General features: G+C 40.9%; 1 protein-coding gene across 6 annotated transcripts in view; it reads right to left on the bottom strand.

Annotated features, from left to right (window-relative positions):
- The window catches only part of COL4A4 (collagen type IV alpha 4 chain), a 184,696-nt gene that overhangs the window by 159,571 nt on the left and 2,036 nt on the right, over positions 1-23,089 (bottom strand). For 3 of the 6 annotated variants that reach the window (XM_089328924.1, XM_070070107.2, XM_017343169.4), the window contains one exon: positions 13,061-13,138. The exons of the other annotated variants lie outside the window; for them this stretch is intronic. The gene's annotated coding sequence lies outside the window, so the exon portion shown is untranslated. The remainder of the gene's footprint in view (positions 1-13,060; positions 13,139-23,089) is intronic. 6 annotated transcript variants of the gene reach the window in all.

Genomic DNA, 23,089 nt, shown 5'->3' with positions numbered 1-23,089 from the left:
ACTCCTGGACTCCAATCCCCCTGGGACTCCTTATGAATCTCTACTCCATGTCTTAATGCCAGATTTGGGGAAGATCTGAGATTTTCCAAATCATTATCTCTACCATGGTAAATCTGTTTTTTTCTGCAGCCTGATAAGGAGAAGAAATACACCCTGGGGGGCTCTCATTGATGGTGAAGGGGGCAATGGCCAGAATTTGGGGACCACATTAACAGGACGCTGAATATTAAACCCTTCCAGTCACAAAGAAGTTAACATAAGAAGGGCTCAGTAAGGCCTTTTCTCTTCCCAAGTAATAAGGAATCTGAGTTTTTCTGGAATATTTTTTGTTCTTTCAGTGAGATAATTTCCTGTTAATTAAATGACTATCTGTTTTTTCCTTAAGGCCTTCTGACACTGAGTAACTTAAGATTCTTTCCAAGGATAAATTCTTTTATTGTCTGAATACCTACTTGTCTGTACCTTTCTCTTTCCAAAATAGAATGGTGACAGGTTCAGCTTTTGTTGATAAATAAACAAAAAGTCTCAGAGATCAAGAAAGTGCCCTCTGTCACAGTGACATGAGCATTTACCTCAGTCTACATGGACAATCTTCTTTCAATGTGCACACTTTCCTTGTTGGGGGCCAGCATTGTGGCCCAGCACGTTAAGCCACTGCCTGTGATATTGGTACCCTATATGGGCACCAGTTTGAGTCCTCGCTGTTCTACTTCCAATCCAACTCCCTGCTAATGCACCTTGGAAACAATGGAAAATGACCCAAGTCCTTGGACCCCTACAACTAGGAGACCCAGATGGAGTTCCTGGATCCTATCCTCAGCCTGGCCCAGCCCCAGCATTGCAGCTATTGGGTAAGGAACCAATCTATAGAAGCACTCTCCCCCATCCTAAAACCCTGCCTTTCAAATAAATAAGTAAATCTTTTTAAAAAATTAAAAAGAGCTAAGTTCATCATTTCCTAAAATACAAGTTGGCTTCTTGGGTTTATTCTTTTTCAAACCCCATTTCTGTGGATTGACTTCACCTGCAGTCTTTTAGAGCTTTTTAGCAAAAGCAGTCAATCTCATCACACACAAGATTGTTAAAGTGGGTCATGAGTCTGTGTGGTCCACAGACCACTGGAATATGAATGGAGCTTCATGTTTTCTGAAAAGCAACAGGGAAAACTTGATAACCACTCAAGAAAATTCCTGAGAATTACTCTGTATAGGAAGCTGACCAGAAGGCAGTCAGACCATGGTGAAGCCCACACCCACCTCTCCTCTGCGGCAGATCCAGTTGAATTTTTAGGAGGAAGACAGAGTCCTCAGTCAACACTGGATTGAAATTTGCATGTCTAGGGCCAACTAGCCCATGTCTCAACTAGCCACCACTCTGGCAGTATAGGCTTTTATTGTTATTTGCTCCTTGAAGCCTTCTCCCAAAATCAACAGAAAATTTGACATCAACCATAATAATGTCACCACTCGGGAACCACTGGAGGTGATACATGTTCCAAAATTATACAATTGATTTTCCAAACCAGATAAATCTTTTATATCCAAGTTAAGAATGATATTCTTGACTGAAAATGCTCTAAAGGCTCTTGCCAAAAAACACTGAAAATCCAGGTTTCCCTCAGTCTGTGATTTTTTCTTCCTGTGTAGGACTGAAGGCTCCATTTGGACTCTATGGACCTTTCAGACCTCCCAGAACTGCCTTTGTGTGCACCCTGCCAGTAAGCTTCAATGATTGCATGAGGAAGAATCCAAATCTAACCACAACATGAGACTGGCACTTGTCTTGAATGGATTCCTACTTCTGTTGCCATGCACCCTCCTCAGAGACCATATGCTTTCCTCCACAGCTACCTGTGCTCTCAAGTTTAATGGAAGAGAGTAGAGTTTCACAATTAGAAAGACTCATATTCAGATGTTGATTACTATAATCCCATAATTAATTATGTAATTAAAAGTATACTTAGGGGCTGGCGCTGTGGCATAGCAGGTAAAGCTGACACTTGCAGTGCCGGCATCCCATAGGGGCACCAGTTTGAGACCAACTGCTCCACTTCCCATCCAGCTCTATGCTATGGTCTGGGAAAGCAGTGGAAGATGGCCCAAGTCGTTGGGCCCCTGCACCTACGTGGGAGACCTGGAAGAAGCTCCTGGATCCTGGCTTCAGATCGGCTCAGCTCCCGCTGTTGCAGCCATCTGGGGAGTGAACCAGCAGATGAAAGACCTCTCTCTCTCTCTCTCTCTCTCTCTCTTTCTCTCTCTCTCTCTCTGCCTCTCCTCTCTCTGCGTGACTGTGACTTTCAAGTAAAATAAATAAATATTTTTTTTAAAAAAAAGTATACTTAGCAGAGTAATTCTGAAAATTTTATAAGCTCTCTGCTATGGTTAATTAGGTTATGACACTACAGAGTTAAATCCCAAAACTGTAAATTGGAGGCACTAAGAGAGTGGAAACTTGGGGGTTCCAACATGGCTGAATAGGGAAAAGATGCTGATTTTGACCAGGGGAAGCTAGCAGAAGAAAAATGGAGGAAGTGTATTCCCAGGGGAAAGTTGGAGAGAACTTTGCAGAGGAAATTCTACAGAAGGAAGAGGGATACCATGGAGCAGCATGGAAAGAGTGGATGTGCAACAGCTAGTGGGAACACCACACACTCCTGCTGGGGGCTGGAGAAGATGCCAGCCTTAGAGAGCAAGATGAGAGCACACTGCAGCAGTCTATGCCACTGGCGATATTGCACGAGAGAATCTTGCAGAACATACTGACTTTGAGTGCAGTCTGGAGCCCTAGCAGGGTCTGGGTATCCACCTAATCCAGCAAGGAAAGCACATTTCTTTCTCCCCTTCTAACTACAAGGGTTTCTGGCAACCACCAGGGAGAAGGTGACATCTTGAGACCAGTACAGGCTGTTTAGGTTCTCCCATGCACAACCAGGGGATATTACCAAAGGGAAAAATTCATGTTTCCCACTTACTTTGAGTCTGCTTGAGAGGGTTGATGGGGGCTGGGCACCCACCTAGGATTGTGAGGTGTCCCCCCCAACCTATCACATGCTTAGGGCTCAAACTGCCAAGGCAGAGCACCCACAGGCAGCTAGCTCTGGAAATTACTCTGCTCTCTCCATGGATAGGGCATGCTTAGGGGCTGAAGAGGGTTACCCTGTACCCCATGACTATGAGCACCTTGTGCACTGTGACTGTGGGATTCTGTGAATGCATAATAGCGTATGGGGTATAGCTAGGTCTTTGGGCAATCACTGTGTCTGGCATCAGAGACTCAGAGCTCTCTGACTGCCTGGGGTGGGTCATTGCAGAGGGTTCCATGCTCACACTGAGGACTGCACAGATCCTTTGTGTGGTTTATGTGCCAGAATGGGTAAGGGTTGTATCCCCTGTGTGATAACCCTGGGCATTGGTCATCTTGGAAGAGAGAAGGTGAGGCTGTGATTATGCCAACAGGCTTGATCATATCCACTGTTGAAAATAGAGATCTATTGGCCAGTGCCACGGCTCAATAGGCTAATCCTCCACCTTGCAGCACTGGCACACTGGGTTCTAGTCCTGGTCGGGGCACTGGATTCTGTCCCGGTTGCCCCTCTTCCAGTCCAGCTCTCTGCTGGGGCCCGAGAGTGCAGTGGAGGATAGCCCAAGTGCTTGGTCCCTGCACCCGCATGGGAGACCAGGAGAGGCACCTGGCTCCCGGCTTCGGATCAGCGTGGTGCACCGGCTGCAGCGCACCAGCCGCAGTGGCCATTGGAGGGTGAACCAGCGGTAAAGGAAAACCTTTCTCTCTGTCTGTCTCTCTCTCACTGTCCACTCTGCCTGTCAAAAAAGAAAAAGAAAAGAAAAGGAAAATAGAGATCTACCATGTCCAACTTGGGTGTTACACTGGATCCTTGCCCCACCTTTGAGCATGGACCAGACCTCCCTGACCCCACCCAGCACATGCCTCTGGGTATTCACTAAAGGAGAAGACATTCCACTAAGCTACAGAGGTATAGTTCAAAGATAAAACACAAGAGTGGTTTCCACAAATGCCTAAAAGTTAATTCAGAAATATAAGAAACAAGAACAAGGAAGAAAAGAAGACTCCCCCAAAGGAACAAAACAACACTTCATTATTAGAATATGAAGATGAAGATAATATTGATGAAATGCCTGAAAAGGAATTCAAAAGAATGGCCATAGTATTACTAAGAAGCAATGAAAAGCAAATATATGCATTAAAGAAATCCATGCATGACATGGATGAAAAATGTTCCCATGAGAGAGAGATTTTGAAGAGAAATCAAACTGAAATATCAGAAGTGAATAATTCAATATTTCATATAAAAAATACAGTGGAAAGTCTTAACAGCAGATGTTGTGAGGCACAAGAAGTAATATCCAAGCTAGAAGACAAATCTTTGGAAACATCTCAGAGAGAAGGAAGAAGAAACAAGAAGAAGGAAGAAGGAAGAAGGAAGAGGAGGAGGAGGAGGGAGCAGCAGAAGAAGAAATAATTAGAAAAATTAAAAACGGTGTTCAAGATCTATGAGATATTATCAAACTACTGAACATACAGATCTTAAGAGTTCTTGAAGGAGTAGAAAGAGAGAATGGATTACATGTTCTTTCAGTGAAATAATAATAAAAAACATCCATAATTTGGAGAAAGACAAGGAAATCCAAGTACGGGAAGCACAGAGAACTACTAAAAGACATGACAAGAAAAAAGTTTTCACAACTACACACTGTACTCAAACTTTCAACAGTAAAAGATACAGAAAAGATTCTAAAATTGAATGAGAGAAGTGACAGATTACCTTCAGAGGATCTCCAATTATACTTACAGCTGATTTCTCATCAGAAACCCTACAGACTAGGAGAGAATAGAGAGACACAGTCCAAGTCTTAAAAGAAAAAAACTGTCGGGGCCAGTGCTGAGGTGTAAAGGGAAAGCCACCGCCTATGGTGCCAGCATCCCATATGGGTGCCAGTTCAAGTCCTGTATGCTCCACTTCTGATGCAGCTCCCTGCTAATGGCCTGGGAATGCAGTAGAGGATGGCCTAAGTGCTTGGGCCCCTGTGCCCACATGGGAGACCTTGAAGAAGCTCCTGATTTCTGGCTCTGGAAATGCCTAGCTCTGGCCATTGCAGTCATTTGGGGAATGAACCATCAGATAAAAGACCTCCCTATGTCTCTGCCTCTCTCTGTAGCTTAGCCTTTCAAATAAATAAATAAATCTTAAAAAAAGAAAAAGTTGTCAACACATAATACTATACTCTGAAAAGCTCTCATTTATGAATGAAAGTGAAATAAAGACCTTCCATAACAAAGAGATATTAAAAGAATTTGTCACCACTCATTTAGCCTTATAAATGGTGCTTAAGGATGTGCTACATACACAGAAACACGGAAAGCTATTTTTCATTATGAAAGAATATGAAGGCAGAAAATCCCCTAGTAAAAGTACAAAGGAAATCCAAAGCAAATAATAGAAATATTTACAGGGAAATGGCAGTACCAATTCAATACTTACTGATAGTAACCTGGAATGCAAATGGCCTAAAGTCTCCAATTAAAAGATACAGACTGATTGAATGTATTAAAAAGAAATAGGACCCATCTATTTGCTCCTACAAGAAACATACCTCTCCAAAAAACAAAGAAACAGACAGAATAAGAGTGAAAGGATGGGAAAAGATATTCCATGCTAATGGAAAGCAAAAATGAGCAGGTATAGCAATCCTATTATCAGCAAAATATACTTTAACTCAAAAACTTTTAAAAGAGACAAAGATAGGCATTATATAATGATTAAGAGATCAATTCAACAGGAAGATATGACTATAATAAATGTATATGTACCCAATGCCAGGACACATGCTATAAATAGATCTGAAGGGAGACATAGACATACACCCCAATACTACAATAGTAATGGGGGCTTCAACACCCCACTTTCATCAATGCACAGATCAATGAGACAGAAAATTAACAAAGAAACAACACTGCTAATCTACATTATGGACCAAATAGATCTAATTGATATCAATGGAATTTCATCCCACAGGTGAAGAATATACATTCTTCTCATCAGTACATGAAACTTTCTCTAGGATAGACCACATGTTAGGCCGTAAGACAAGTCTCAGCAAAATAAAAAAAAAAAATTTAAATTATACCATGTATCTTTTCTGACCACAGTGGAATGAAGCTGGAAGTTAACAACTCAAGAATTTCTAGAAAACATGCAAACACATGGAGACTAAACAACATGCTCCTGAATGAACAGTGTGTCATAGAAGAAATCAAAAGGGAAAGAAAAAAAAAACTTCCTGGAAACAAATTAAGATGACAATACAACCTATCAAAATTTGCAGGATAGAGCAAAAGCAGTGTTAAGGAGGAAAATTATAACAATTAGTGCTTACATCAAGAAATTGAGGGGCAAGATGGCAGAATAGGGAGGGAGCATACTGATAGTCCGGGAAAAGACAGTTTAATAAAAGCGGAGATACTTCAGGTTCAGGGAAGAGCTAGGGAAGAAACAACAGAGGAAACTCTTCCGGAACTAGTGGGACACGGTGGGCCTACATGGAGGGCACAGGCGCCCAGGCCTCAGGACGCCAGCCGCCAAATCTACGCACCAGCACTGGAAAGGGAGGTGAGGAAAAACTCAGTGGCCCGAGACACTGGCAGGAAAGCGGAAGGAAGAGCCTATAGGGAACAAGGCTTGAAGAATGTGGGGGAAAGTTCACCAGGCTAACTAGAGGAGAGAGGAAAAATAAAAAATAAAAATAAAAGGGACTGGTACAGACACAAGTCTCTCTCTCCACTCACCTTACAAAGGTGAGCAAGACAAAGATCAGGCACCTTTTTGGACATATGTAACAGCTATGCCCGCCATCAGCCAAGCAGAAAAACCTGACTCTGGGAGGGGGGTTAAATAACAGGAGGTTAGGACCTAGTGAAGGTGTGCAGCTAATGAACTGAGACTGTGAAAAAAAAAAAAAAAACGGTGTGTGAGAGAACTCACCAAGTACACATGAGTACTCTCTGGAGACACTACAAACTCAGTAACCTTTGCAACCCAGTGGGAGACTGCAGGGGAATTTGAGCTCACACTGAGGACAGAAAAGATCCTTTGTGTGGTCCTCGGGACATAGCAGATGAATATTATACCCACAGGAGCCAGAGATCAGACACTGACTGCCTTCAATTCTGCTCAGCTGTGTAGAATTACTTCCCTTCTGAATAAAAAGAGAGAGAGAGACAGAGAGACAGAGATTTACCACACCTAACCTGGCTGTGTCATATTTGGCACACCCTTAACCCTGAAGAACCAAACATAGCTCTCTGGCCACACCCATCACAAGCCTCTAAGGATCCATCAAAAGCAGACAGTCCACTTAATACACTCATAGTATAACAAGAAAAAACACCACAGCGAGGGAAGAAGAGACCAAAGAATATCTCCACAATGCCAAGCAACAAACACAGAAACTGAGAAAACAAGAACAAGGAAGACATTATGATGTCCTCAAATGAACAAGATACCCCAATCCAAGATTATGAAGATGATGAGATACAAGAAATGCAAGATACAGACTTCAAAAAATCTGTGATAAGAACATTTAGAAGTTTTCAAAAACAAATGCTTGAGCTACAGAAATGCTTACTGGACAGGATAGAAAATCTCTCATGAAAATGAAATCTAAAGGAGGAATCAAAATGAAACGCGGAAACTAGTAGAACAGGAAAGTGTGATAGTGAAGAGAAATCAAAATAAAATGAAGAATTCAATAGACCAAATGACAGACACATTAGAGAGCCTTAAAAACAGAATGAGTGAAGCAGAAGAGAGAACATTGGACTTAGAAGACAGAGAACAGGAAAGTATACAGTCAAACCAAAGAAAAGACGAGGAAATTAGAAATCTAAAAATATTGTTGGGAATCTACAGGATACTATCAAAAAACCCAGCACTTGGGTTCTAGGAGTTCCTGAAGCATGGAGAGGGAAAAAAGATTAGAAGGCCTTTTTAGTGAGATACTAGCAGAAATTTCCCATGTTTGGAGAAGGACAGAGACATCCTAGTACAGGAAGCTCATAGAACCCCTAATAAACATGACCAAAAGAGATCCTCACTACGACACATTGTAATCAAACTCACCACAGTGAAACATGAAGATTCTAAAATGTGCAAGAGAGAAACATCAGATTACTCTCAGAGGATCTCCAATTAGATTCACAGCAGACTTCTTATCAGAAACCCTACAGGCTAGGAGGGAATGGCAAGATATAGCCCAGGTACTAAGAGAGAAAAACTGCCAGCCCAGAATATTATATCCTGCAAAGCTATCATTTGTGAATGAAGGTGAAATAAAGACTTTTCATAGCAAACAGAATTTGTCACCACTTGTTCAGCCCTGAAAAAGACGCTTAAAGATGTGTTACACACAGAAACACAGAAACACGGTCATCAATATGAAAGAAGGTAAAGGAAGGAAATCTCCTAGTAAAAGATCAGAAGAGCAAAGTTACTACTTATCAATAGTCACTTTGAACGTTAATGACCTCAACTCTCCCGTTAAAAGACACAGATTGGCTGATTGGGTTAGGAACAAAACCCATCTATTTGCTGCTTACAAGACACACATCTTTCCAACAAAGATGCGTGCAGACTGAAAGTCAAAGGTTAGAAAAAGATATTCTATGCCAACAGAAATGAAAAAAGAGCAGGCGTAGCCATCTTAATATCAGACAAAATAAACTTTAACACAAAAACTGTTAAAAGAGACAAAGAGGGGCACTATATAATGATTAAGGGATCAGTTCAACAGGAAGATATAACGATTATCAATGTATATGCACCTAATTACAGGGCACCAGTTCATTTAAAAGATTTGTTAAGGGAATTAAAGGGAGACTTAGACTCCAATGCAATAGTACTGGGGGACGTCAATACTCCACTCTCAGAAATAGACAGATCAACTGGACAGAAGATCAACAAGGAAACAGTAGATTTAAATGACACTATAGCCCAAATGGATCTAACAGATATCTACAGAACTTTTCATCCTACACATAAAGCATTTACATTCTTCTCAGCAGTACATGGAACCTACTCTAGGATTGACCACATACTAGGCCAAAAACCAAGTCTCAGCAAGTTCAAAAGAATTAGAATCATATGATGCAGCCTCTCAGAACATAGGGGAATGAAGTTGGAAATTAGCAACTCAGGAATCCCTAGAGCATATGCAAACACATGGAGATTGAACAACATGCTCCTGAATGAACATTGGGACATAGAAGAAATCAAAAATTTTCTGGAAGTAAATGAGGATAACAGCACAACATACCAAAACTTATGGGACACAGCAAAAGCAGTGTTAAGAGGAAAGCTTATATCAATAGGTGCCTACATCAAGAAATTGGAAAGGCACCAAATAGATGAGCTTTCAATGCATCTCAAGAATGTAGAAAAACTGCAGCAAACCAGACCCAAATCTATTAGGAGAAGAGAAATAAAATCAGAGAAGAAATCAATAGGATTGAATAAAAAAATTATAAAAAATCAGCCAAATGAGGAGCTGGTTTTTTGAAAAATAAAATTGACACCCCACTGGCCCAACTAACTAAAAAATGAAGAGAAAAGACCCAAATAAATAAAATCACAGATGAAAAAGCAAATATAACAACAGACATAACAGAAATTAAAAAGAACCATTAGAATTTACAACTAGGACTGGATAAGGAAATTATGGGACATGTGCTCTATAGAATACTATACAGCAGTCAAAAACAATGAAACCCAGTCATTTGCAACCAGATGGAATAATCCGGAAAATATTATGCTGAGTGAATTAAGCCAGTCCCAAAGGGACAAATATCATATGTTCTCCCTGATCGGTGACAACTAACTGAGCACCAAAGAGGAAACCTGTTGAAGTGAAATGGACACTATGAGAAACAGTGACTTGATCAGCTCTTGTCCTGACTGTTGATGTACAATGTAATACTTTATCCCTTTTAGTATTTTTTTTGTTGTAGTACTATTGGTTGAACTCTGTAATTAACACACAATTATTCTTAGGTGTTTAAATTTAGCTGAAAAGTGATCCCTGTTAAATACAAGAGTGGGAATAAGAGAGGGAGGAGATGTACAATTTGGGACATGCTCAATCGGACTTGTCCCAAATGGTAGAGTTAGAATCATGCCAGGGGATTCCAATACAATGCCATCTCACTAGTCCAAGTGATCAATTTCTGTTCACAATTGATCACACTGATAGGTCTAAGAGTCAAAGGGATCACATAAACAAGACTAGTGTCTGCTAATACTAACTGATAGAATCAAAAAGGGAGAGAATGATCCAACATGGGAAGCGGGATACACAGCAGACTTGTAGAATGGTAGAGGTCCTAAATAGCACTCTGGCCTCAGAATCAGCCCTTAAGGCAGTCGGATCTGGCTGAAGAGCCCATGAGAGTATTTAGGCATGGAAAGCCAAGACACTCTGGGAAAAAAAAGAAGAAGACCTAAATGAAAGATCTCTGTGAGTGAGATCCCAGTAGAAAGAATGGGGCCATCAAAGAAGGAGGTACCTTTCTCTGAAGGGAGGAGAGAACTTCCACTTTGACTATGACCCTGTCTGAATAAGATCGAAGTCAGCAAACTCAAAAGGCTTCCATAGCCTTGGCAATTCATGACTAGAGCCTAGGGAGATTACTGACACCATAAACAAGAGTATCAAATTGTTAAGTCAACAACAGGAGTCACTGTGTACTTACTTCCCATGTGGGATCTGTCCTCAATGTGTTGTCCAATGTGAAGTAATGCTATAACTAGTACTGAAACAGTATTTTACACTTTATGTTCTGTGTGGGTGCAAACTGATGGAATCTTTACTTAATATATACTAAATCAATTTTCTGTATATAGATAATTGAAAATGAATCTTGATGTGAATGGAATGGGAGAGGGAGCGGGAGATGGGAGGGGTGTGAGTGGGAGTGAAATTATAGGGGAGAAAGCCATTGTAATCCATAAACTGTACTTTGGAAATTTATATTTACTAAATAAAAGATAAAAAAAAGAACTGGCAGCAAGAAGGAAAAAAAATACACAAAACAACACAAACAACATACACAGGTATGCCATGGCTGAGAGTAAATCAGTTCCATTCACAATAGCTACAAAAAATTGAATATCTTGGAATAATTTAAACCAAGGACATGAAAATCCCTACCATGAAAATTACAAAACTTTAAAGAAATAGACAAAGACACAAAAAATGAAAAAATCTTCCATGTTTGTGGATTGGAAGAATTAATATCATCAAAATGCCCATATTACACAAAGCAATTTTCAAATTCAATGATATCATGATCAAATTACCAATGACATTCTTCTCAAATCTAGAAAAGAAGGATGCTAAAATTCATATGGAAACACAAGAGACCTCAAATTGCTAATGGAATCTTAAACAACTAGAACAAAGCCAGAGGTATCACAATATCAGATTTCAAGACATACTACAGGGCACTTATAATCAAAACAGCCTGGTACTAGCATAAAAATAAACATGTAGACCAATGCAACAAAACAGAAACTCCACAAATCAATCCACACATCTATAACCAACTAATCTCAGACAGAGGAGCTAAAATCAATCCTTGGAGCAAGGATAGTCTTCAACAAATGATGCTGGGAAAATTGAAGCTCCACATGCTGAAGTGTGAAACAAAATCTTTACCTTACATCTTACACAAAATCAACTCAAAATGGATCAAGGATTTAATTCTACAACCTGATACCATCAAATTACTAATGAACAACATAGAAGATACTCTGCAAGACATTGGCATAGGCAAAGACTTCTTGGAAAAGACCAAGAAACACAGGCAATCAAAGCAAAAATGGACAAATGGGATTACATCAAGCTAACAAGCTTCTGCATTGTAAAGAAAACACTCAACAAAGGGAAGAGGCAACTGCCAGAATGGGAGAAAATATTTGCAAAACATGCAGCTGATAAAGGATTAATATCCAAAATCCATAAAGGGCTCAAGAAACTCAATAACAATAAAACAAACAATACAGTAAAGAAATGGGCAAATGACTTGACCAGGCATTTTTCAAAAGAGTAAATTCAAATGGCCAACAGACACATGAAAAACTGTTCAGGATAAATAGCCATCAGGGAAATGCAAATCAAAACCACAATGAGATTTTACCTCACCACAATTAGAATGACTGTCATATAGAAATCAAAAAATAACAAATGCTGACAAATACATGGGGGAAAACCACCCTAATGCACTGCTGGTGGGAATATGAACTAGTACAGTCATTGTGGAAGACAGTATGGAGATTCCTCAGAAATCTGAATGTAAACCTTCCATATGACCCAGCCATCCTGCTCCTGGGAATTTACCCAAAGAAAATGAAATCAGCATATGAAAGAGTTACTGCAGCTCAATTCATAATAACTAAGATATGGAATCAACCCAGATGCCCATCAAACAGTGACTAGATAAAGGAAATATTGCATATATACACTATGGAGTATTACTCAGCCATAAAATAAAATGAAATTCTGTCTTTCACAACAAAATGGATGCAACTGGAAACCATTATACTTAGTGAAATATGGCAGTCCAAAAAAAGACAAATACCATGTTTTCCCTGATCTGTGATAACAGAATATTAAAAATGTAATGTATATGAGTGAAATTAACATTTTCAGAATTGATTATTTACAGCCTTTTTCTCTACTGTTGAGGAACAGGTTTTTTGGCTGGTTTTTTGTTTGTTTGTTTCTGCTTCTTACTATTTGTTGAATTCTTTACTTAGTGGAGAGTTAACTTTATGGTTATAAAATAAACTGAAAAGAAAATTAAATCAAAAGAAAGAAAAGAACAGAAGGATGAGAGAGGGTGGGACCATGGGAGGGAGGGAGGATAGGTTGATGAATATCACTATATTACTAAATCTGTATATATTAAATTTGTTCCCCTTATATAATTTTTTAAAAATTTAAGAGTGGAAACTTACAGAGTGGAAACTTACCCAGTTATGATGTCTAAGAGGTTGGCCTGGTGGGAAGTCTTTAGGTCACAGGAGGTGTGTCCTAGAAAGGCAGTTCTCCTGAGGGTTAGATATAGAAGCCTGAGTCAGACCAAGCCATTCTGTCTCTGTATCCTGGCCCAATATGTGGTTATTCCTCTGAGCATATTCCACCACTGCCATTTTCCAGTGCCACAAGCTGACCAAACTACAGTGCCCACTTGATCCTGGACTGTGAGACTCCAAAACCATGAGCTAAAATAAACTTCCTTCCTTAATAAGTAACTTGTTCAAGGTATTTTGTTGCAGTAACAAAAAGATGATTAACATAGCCTTTGAGCTCTTGATTTGTCAGTATTTATAATTAATACCCACGACATTCTGAATTAGTGCCTGGCAGGTGGAAGCAACTGAATAAATGTTTCTTTTCTTCCTTCCCAATCTGTGCCAGAGGCAGAAACTGCTCACAATGCAATGAAGACAATAGGAGTGGAAACTGGGGAAAACCTGGGCAGACTCTAAGAAGGAGGAAAACCTGATTTAGAAAGGAAGGGAGAGTTAGGGAAATGAAAAGGAGGAAGAAGTTAAGACAGTACTTTATAAAGTACCTTTACACACTAGTAGAAACTTGGAGAGAGATGAACCTCCTTTTAGTGTGGAAGAAAAATACACAGGAGGAAAATTCTAGGTGGAATCATGAAGTTAACATAAGTTCATTCTGAGAAGATGCCAGGAAAAGATTGGCGCCTGGTTTAATAAACCAGTAAGCTGGCAGCAGTGGCTCCCTCTCATCATCCTTTTTCCTCTCCTCCCCTTCCTTCTCCTCTTCCTTCTCCTCTTTATCTCTCTCATGTCTCCCTCTTCCATCTTCTCCCTCCACTTGTTTTTCCTCCTTTTCTCCCTCCTCCTCCTCTTATCATCATCACCATCAGCATCAGCATCATCATCGTCATCCTCATCATGAGAAATGATAACAGCCAGCATTTGCAGATGATGGCCCATATGCTCAGCAGTGTGCTAACGATTTACACAGATCTTTAATCTTCACAGTAGCCTACAGGACAGGTAATGTGATAGTCCTCATTTTACAAATGAGTCACACAGTTAGTAAGCAATATTTCTTATTAACCTTGAATATACATGGCTTCATAAGTCATAAGACTCCATGGGTGAATGTCAGAGAATTCATCTTTGAAAATAACAGCATTAGCCTTCACTATAACACTAGCACAGAGAGTCAGTAATCAGTGTAAATAGCACTGTGATACAGACATGGTCAATAACAACATGAAGAAGTGTTCAGCATCATTAGTTATTGAAGAAATGCAAACCACATTAGGAAACCACTGCATAACCATTAGAAAGACTAAAATAAAGGAGACTGACAACACTAAGAGACTGCACAAGAAATATATAGAGCAACTGAACCTCTCAGACATTGCTAATGAGACTGTAAGATTATGAAACTATTTCATTTTTTTATAATGTATTTACCCTATGACCCAGTCTTTTCATCCCTAGGTATGTAGTCAAGAGAAATGAAAACATACATCCACACAAAAACACATACAAAAACACTCATAGCCACTTTCTTTGTAATAGCCCCAAACAGGAAACAAACTGAATGTTCAACAACAAGTAAATGGATATAAAAACAAATCAGTGATACTCATTCAATGAGTACTACCCAACACTAGAAAGGAGCAAACTGAGAATGCACACAGTTTGGATGAACTGGAAAATCATCATATAGAGCCAAAGAACCCAAACCTTAAAGAGCACACACAATAAGATTCCATTTACATAAAATACTAGAAAAATGCAACTAGTATGAACTAAAATACTATCCATGGTGACAGAAAGCAGATCAGTGGTTTCCTGGGACTTGAGGGTAGAGAGAAGATGGACTGCAAAGGGTCAGGAGGAATCTTTTTGGAATGACAGAAAAGCTCTGTAGCTTTTGTGGTATTGGTTTCACTAACATTCAGCTCTCTTTCCAGCCATGTGGTAGGTTTCATTTCCTTGCCCCTTGCAGAATGGAGCATGGCCACATGACTGGTTTGGTCAATGAAATGGGAGTGGAAGGAGTCAGAGCCAGGTGGAAGTTTTTGATTTGGTACATTCCCATTCCTTTCTGAGCCTATCAGAGCAGAACATATTCAGAAGGGATTTCCAGGAAGTCCCTGAGTGGCTATGATAAGCAGGGCCACCACACATTTCCCCACCTGCTGTAAAGAATAGTAGCATAAATAAAAGGAAAAAATATGTAGCCTCTGGATTTTGGGGGTAGTTCTTTGTGACTGTCAAAGCAACTACTTCTTACTGACACAAGTGTAATTTTAAACAGTAACTGATCATAAGGTAGAAGAGGCTTCCAGGGGAAAGAATTTGCAAGAGGGGAGACTAGGTTAAAGTTGTTTGTAATCCACAGATGGTAATCTGTAGGTGCAGGCACCAGAACAGGACCTGGGAGCTTGAAAAAGCAGTGGAGGAGACGTGTTGGCAAGAACCAACAAGAGTCAATCATGACTTGGAGATTCTGAAAGCACCGAAGAGTCTAATTGCTTCAGAAGTGTTGAAAAGAGAAAGGTCTTGAAATAAAAAGGATGACTAAAGAGGAAAGTTGAAGTGAAAAAAAAAAAGATTAAATAAGGTGCTACAAGCAGGTTTGGAGAAGTGCATTTCATCAAAAGCAGAGGCAGGACCTTATACAATTCAGCTATAGGAAGATCACAAAGTTTGGAAGACAGAGACCTGACTCTGAACAGATGAATATGACAAATCTTTCAACTTGTTCACTTGTTCATTTAGCAAACAGTGACAATTTCATTTGCTTATTCCTTCAGTTACAGCAAAGAAGACAAAAATCTTCCTGCCCTACAGAGTTTACATTGAAATACAGGGAAGCAAACATAACACTTTAAACATCATGCAGAAAACAGACATGATCTTATACTTCTAAAGGAGATTAAAAATAAGTACAAAGATCTTATAATTTTAATGGAGGTTAAAAATAAGAACAATAAGGAGTTTGACAAAGGCAATGATCACTTCACTTAGTTAATAACCGCTATCTGCTATCCAAGTCAAAACCAGAGATATCCGAGGGGCGGAGCCAAGATGGCGGAATAGTGAGGGCACGCACTGATCGTCCGGGAAAAGATAGTTTAATAAAAGTGGAGTTACTGTCGTCTCAGGAAAAGGCTCAGGAAAAAATTGCAGAGGAAACTCTCCCGGATCTAGTGGATGTGACACAGAGGACCTACAGGGAGAGCAAGGATGCTCACAGTGCGGAGGACAGCCGCGGAGTCTGCGTGCCAGCGCTGGAAGGGGAGGTGAGACAAAAACCTTGGTTACCCGAGACATTGGTGGGGAAAGGCAGAAAGAGCCTAGAGGTAACGAAAGCCCCACTGGGGAAAGCTCACCAGGCTGACTGGAGGAGAGAAAAAAAACGAATAAATAAGGGGAACCGGCATGGACACTAGCCTCTCTCTCCACTCACCTTACAAAGCCGAGCAAGACAAAGAGCAGGCACCATTTTGAATATACGTAAAGCGGCACCCGCCATCAGCCAAGCATAAACACCTGACTCTTGTGGGGAGAAATAACAGGAGGTGAGGACCAGTGTGGAGCTAACAAACTGAGATTGTGAAAACCTGAGGGTGGGTGAGAGAACTCACCGAGTACACAAACTCGGTAACCTTGGCAACCCAGTGAGAGACTGCGAGAAATTTGAGACCACACTGAGGGCTGCATAAACCCTTTGTGCTGTCCTAGGGGTAGAGAGAGCAGACGAATACCCACAGGGGCCAGATTTCATACATCAACTACCCTCAATTCCACTCAGCTGTGTGGAATTACTTCCCAACTGAGTCAAAAGAGAGAGAGCGAGCTAGAGAGAGGACAACCTGGGTGAGTCACCTTTGACACACCCTTAACCCTGAAGAACCAAAGAGAGCTCTCTGGACACACCCATCACAGCCTCTAAGGATCCATCAAAAGCAGACAGTCCACTTAATCTAGAGTTATAGTATAACGAGAAAAAACACCACAGCGAAGAAACCAAAGAATATCTCCAATATGCCAAACAACAAACGCAGAAACCGAGGTAACAAGAACAAGGAAGACACTATGATGCCCCCAAATGAAAAAGACACCCCAATTCAAGATTATGAAGATGATGAGATAGAAGAAATGCAAGAAGCAGATCTCAAAAAATTGATAAGAACATTAAGAAGGTATCAAAAACAAATTCTTGAACTACAGAAATCCTTAATGGACAAGATAGAAAATCTCTCCCGTGAAAATGAAATAATAAGGAGGAATCAAAATGAAATGAAACAACTAGTAGAATATGAAACTGTGATAGTGAAGAGGAATCATAATGAAATGAAGAATTCAATAGATCAAATGACAAACACATTAGAGAGCTTTAAAAACAGAATGGGTGAATCAGAAGAGAGAATATCGGACTTAGAAGACAGAGAACAGGAAAGTATACAGTCAAACCAAAGAAAAGAAGAGGAAATTAGATATAGGTACCAGCAAAGACTTCTTGGAAAATACCCCAGAAGCACAGGCAGTCAAAGCCAAAATTAACATTTGGGATTGCATCAAATTGAGAAGTTTCTGTACTGCAAAAGAAACAGTCAGGAAAGTGAAGAGGCAACTGACAGAATGGGAAAAAATAAAACAAACTATGCAACAGATAAAGGGTTAACAACCAGAATCTACAAAGAGATCAAGAAACTCCACAACAACAAAACAAACAACCCACTTAAGAGATGGGCCAAGGCAGTTGTAATCAAAACAGCATGGTACTGGTACAGAAACAGATGGATAGACCAACGGAACAGAATTGAAACACCAGAAATCAATCCAAACATCTACAGCCAACTCATGTTTGATCAAGGGTCCAAAACCAATCCCTGGAGTAAGGACAGTCTATTCAATAAATGGTGCTGGGAAAATTGGATTTCCACGTGCAGAATCATGAAGCAAGACCCCTACCTTACACCTTACACAAAAATCCACTCAACATGGATTAAAGACTTAAATCTACGACCTGACACCATCAAATTATTAGAGAGCATTGGAAAAACCCTGCAAGGTATAGGTACTGGCAATGACTTCTTGGAAAATACCCCAGAAGCACAGGCAGTCAAAGCCAAAATTAACATTTGGGATTGCATCAAATTGAGAAGTTTCTGTACTGCAAAAGAAACAGTCAGGAAAGTGAAGAGACAACCGACAGAATGGGAAAATATATTTGCAAACTATGCAACTGATAAAGGGTTGATAACCAGAATCTATAAAGAAATCAAGAAACTCCACAAGATCAAAACAAACAACCCACTTAAGAGATGGGCCAAGGACCTCAACAGACAATTTTCAAAAGAGGAAATCCAAATGGCCAACAGACACATGAAAAAATGTTCAAGGTCACTAGCAATCAGGGAAATGCAAATCAAAACCACAATGAGGTTCCACCTCACCCCGGTTAGAATGGCTCACATTCAGAAATCTACCAACAATAGATGCTGGAGAGGATATGGGGAAAAAGGGACACTAACCCACTGTTGGTGGGAATGCAAACTGGTTAAGCCACTATGGAAGTCAGTCTGGAGATTCCTCAGAAACCTGAATATAACCCTACCATTCAACCCAGCCATCCCACTCCTTGGAGTTTACCCAAAGGAAATTAAATTGGCAAACAAACAAGCTGTCTGCATATTAATGTTTATTGCAGCTCAATTCACAATAGCTAAGACCTGGAACCAACCCAAATGCCCATCAACAGTAGACTGGATAAAGAAATTATGGGACATGTACTCTATAGAATACTATACAGCAGTCAAAAACAACGAAACCCAGTCATTTGCAACAAGATGGAGGAATTTGGAAAACATCATGCTGAGTGAATTCAGCCAGTCCCAAAGGGACAAATATCATATGTTCTCCCTGATTGGCAACAACTAACTGAGCACCAAAGAGGAAACCTGTTGAAGTGAATTGGACACTATGAGAAAGAGTGACTTGATCAGTTCCTGTCCTGACGGTTGATGTACAATGTAATACTTTATCCATTTTAGTATTTTTTTTTGTTCTAGTACCGTTGGTTGAACTCTGTAATTAACACACAGTTATTCTTAGGTGTTTAAATTTTAACTGAAAAGTGATCCCTGTTAAATACAAGAGTGGGAATAAGAGAGGGAGGAGATGTACAATTTGGGACATGCTCAATCGGACTTGCCCCTAATGGTGGAGTTAGAAACGTGCCAGGGGATTCCAATACAATCCCATCAAGGTGGCATGTACCAATGCCATCTCACTAGTCCAAGTGATCAATTTCTGTTCACAATTGATCACACTGATAGGTCTGAGTCAAAGGGATCACACAAACAAGACTAGTGTCTGCTAATACTAACTGATAGAATCAAAAAGGGAGAGAATGATCCAACATGGGAAGTGGGATACACAGCAGACTCATAGAATGGCAGATGTCCTAAATAGCACTCTGGCCTCAGAATCAGCCCTTAAGGCAGTCGGATCTGGCTGAAGAGCCCATGAGAGTAATTTAGGCATGGAAAGCCAAGACACTCTGGGAAAAAAAAGAAGAAGACCTAAATGAAAGATCTCTGCGAGTGAGATCCCAGTGGAAAGAACGGGGCCATCAAAGAAGGAGGTACCTTTCTCTGAAGGGAAGAGGGAACTTCCACTTTGACTAAGACCCTGTCTGAATAAGATCGAAGTCAGCAAACTCAAAAGGCTTCCATAGCCTTGGCAACTCATGACTAGAGCCTAGGGAGATTACTGACACCATAAACAAGAGTGTCAAAATGTTAAGTCAACAACAGGAGTCTCTGTGTACTTACTTCTCATGTGGGATCTGTCCTCAATGTGTTGTCCAATGTGAAGTAATGCTATAACTAGTACTGAAACAGTATTTTACACTCTGTGTTTCTGTGTGGGTGCAAACTGATGAAATCTTTACTTAATATATACTGAATCGATCTTCTGTATATAAAGATAATTGAAAATGAATCTTGATGTGAATGGAATGGGATAGGGGGCTTGAGATGGGAGGGGTGCGAGTGGGAGGGAAGTTATGGGGGGGAAGCCATTGTAATCCATAAACTGTACTTTGGAAATTTATATTTACTAAATAAAAGTTAAAAAAAAAGAAAAAGAAAAAAAAACAGAGATATCCGTATCCTTTGTATATACAAAAAGAACTGTTCACTTTCCTTTTTCTGCTTTAGATTTAAAAACCCAACTGTGAAAAATCAACTCTCTTGACTCCAAAACTTAAAAAAAAAAAATCAGTGTTTCTGGGGGTATGCATTTCACTGAGCTGTTAAAGTGCCACTTGGAATGCCCACATAGCAGAGTATCTGGGTTCCAGTCCCAGCTTCACTCCAGATTCAGCTTCCTGCTAATTACACACTAGGAAGCAGGAGATGATGGCTCAACTGGTTTATTCCTGCCACCCATGTAGAAGCACCACTTTGAGTTACTGACTCTTGCTTTAGTCTGGCACAGCCCCAGCCCTCAGGTGCACTTGGAGGAGTGAAATAGTAGATGAGAGCTCTCTGTGTGTCTCTGTGAGAAAACACCACATGGTAATCATACCAAACCCTGTTCCAAAGGAAAGAGGCTCTGTATGGTGGGGGATGGGTGATTAAATCTGGCTTTTAGGCAAAGTCGCTTCCAAGATTTTCTTGTGTGTACATCACCTGGAGATCCTGGTGAATGTTGGCTCCAACTGAATGAGTCTGGATGGGGCCTGAGGTCCTGATTTTAAGAAGCTCCCCAGGTGGCCAGTGCCACTGCTCACTTGGCTAATCCTCTGCCTGAGGTGCCAGCACCCCGGGTTCTAGTCCCGGTTGGGGCACCAGATTCTGTCCCGGTTGCTCCTCTTCCAGTCCAGCTCTCTGCTGTGGCCCAGGAAGGCAGTGGAGGATGGCCCAAGTGCTTGGGCCCTGCACCCGCATGGGAGACCAGGAAGAAGCACCTGGCTCCTGGCTTCGGATCGGCGCAGTGCCGGCCATAGCGGCCATTTGGGGAGTGAACCAACAGAAAGGAAGACCTTTCTCTCTGTGTGTGTCTCTCTCTCACTGTCTAACTCTGCCTGTCAAAAAATTAAAAAAAAAAAAAAAAAAAAAAAGAAGCTCCCCAGGATACCAGTGCTGCTGGTCCCAAGAAGCCAAGGCAAGGTCCTAATGCCTTGGGAATGTCAAGGGAGGTAATGGGCTATGCTCAACTCTTGTCCCTTTAGTACTGAGCTCAAAAGAGCATCTCGATTCTGTGCGGCCATTTCTCATTTCATCTACCTGCTTTCCTTTATGTAACAGTAGAATCAGATTCAAGAGTGTCATTGTTATGTAAAGACCCTGACCAAAGGGTTTGTGATGGATCATGAAAGACCTAAAATATAGATGGTAGATACCATGGTTATCTTGATGTTACAGAAAGGGACAACTCCAGCCCAGAGAGGTTGGTTCATACTAGTCAATCTGGAAAAGACTCAAACCCCAGAATCTACTCCATAGAGCAAGCTTTTTTTTTTTTCTGGCAGAGTTAGTGAGAGAGAGAGAGAGACAGAGAGAAAGGTCTTCCTTCCATTGGTTTACCTCCCAAATGGCCGCTACGGCCAGCACTGCGCCGATCCGAAGCCAGGAGCCAGGTGCTTCCTCCTGGCCTTCCATGCAGGTGCAGGGCCCAAGCACTTGGGCCATCCTCCACTGCCTTCCCAGGCCACAGCAGAGAGCTGGACTGGAAGAGGAGCAACCAGGACTAGAACCCGGAGTACCAGCACCACAGGCAGAGGATTAGCCCAGTGAGCTGCAGCACCGGCCCAGAGAGCAAGCTCTTAACCATTGTTTTCTCCTTTCTGTATTTATGTCACAGGTTTTTCTCCTGCTGTGAAACTACACAAAAAATGACTGTCAGGTGACTGTTGCCTCCCATTCTAATATTAATAAAGCCAAGTCTAAATTTCTATCAAAATGCCTTGATTTCAAGAAAAGGCAATTTAAACTCAAACTGAAAAATCTTCTGGAATTCAGCAAAAAGACCATTTAACATTAGTACCAAGCGTTTTTTCCTTTCAGAATGCAGTATTAATTCATGGAAGTTTATCCTATGCATTTTGGAACTCTAGAACACCACTTTATCAGAACTTTTGCCGTCCTGAACCACCAGGGTAGCAGAAGATTGCATAAGAACCTTCCCTATTAATGGCGAGAAGCTATTCCATTCATGCTCTACACTACAACATCCGCGGTCCAGGCACAAATTCCATAGTTTTCTTAAGTCCTAAAAATGAGTTTACTGTATGTCACCTTTATTATTCTACTAAAGAGAGATCCTAATTCAATGCAGATATCCAATACATGTATGTAACATTGCACATGCAACTCTCCAGGGAGCTTTATAACAGGTCACCACTAGGGAGTCTGATAGAACTGGATTGGGGTAGACTGCCAGTCAGGGTTTTTAGAGGCTCCTCAAGAGATTCTAGTGCACTGTGACAGCTGAGAATTGCTGGCATAAAGGAGAACAGAGGGAAGCCTGCCCTTTCACTCTGTTGTCCAAAAAAGAATCAGGGGTTGTCCTCAATCGCTGTTAGAGTTTTGCCTTCCAACATGTCTTCCTAGGTCTAAGACACTACTACACCTTAGTTCCAATTGCAAGCAAGTGAGTCCCTACAACAAGAGACCAGCCACATGGTTCATACCTGGTGTTGGATAGGCAACCCCTGTAGATGTCAGCAGATGGCTCCAAAGTGAGAGTCCCTAACCAGGGGGTGGAAGTTAGGTGGTCTGTGACCTTGAGCGAGGAAAAACTGACAACCACATTTTCACCCATCCTTCACAGAAGTCCAGCACTTTCCTCATGTTTGAGTATAATGTCAATGGACCACAGTAGTGCCAGCGGTTCTTGGGAGTCTGCTGTCCTTAGGTTTGTTTTTTTAATTTTTTTTTTATTTGACAGGTAGAGTTATAGACAGTGAGAGTGAGAGAGAGAGAG

The sequence above is a fragment of the Oryctolagus cuniculus genome, chromosome 3 (genome assembly GCF_051225735.1).
Source record: "Oryctolagus cuniculus isolate XC-2025 breed Fujian yellow rabbit chromosome 3, ASM5122573v1, whole genome shotgun sequence".
Lineage (NCBI taxonomy): Eukaryota > Metazoa > Chordata > Mammalia > Lagomorpha > Leporidae > Oryctolagus > Oryctolagus cuniculus.
Note: the sequence above shows the minus strand (reverse complement) of the source record. Positions and strands in the feature narration are given on the sequence as shown.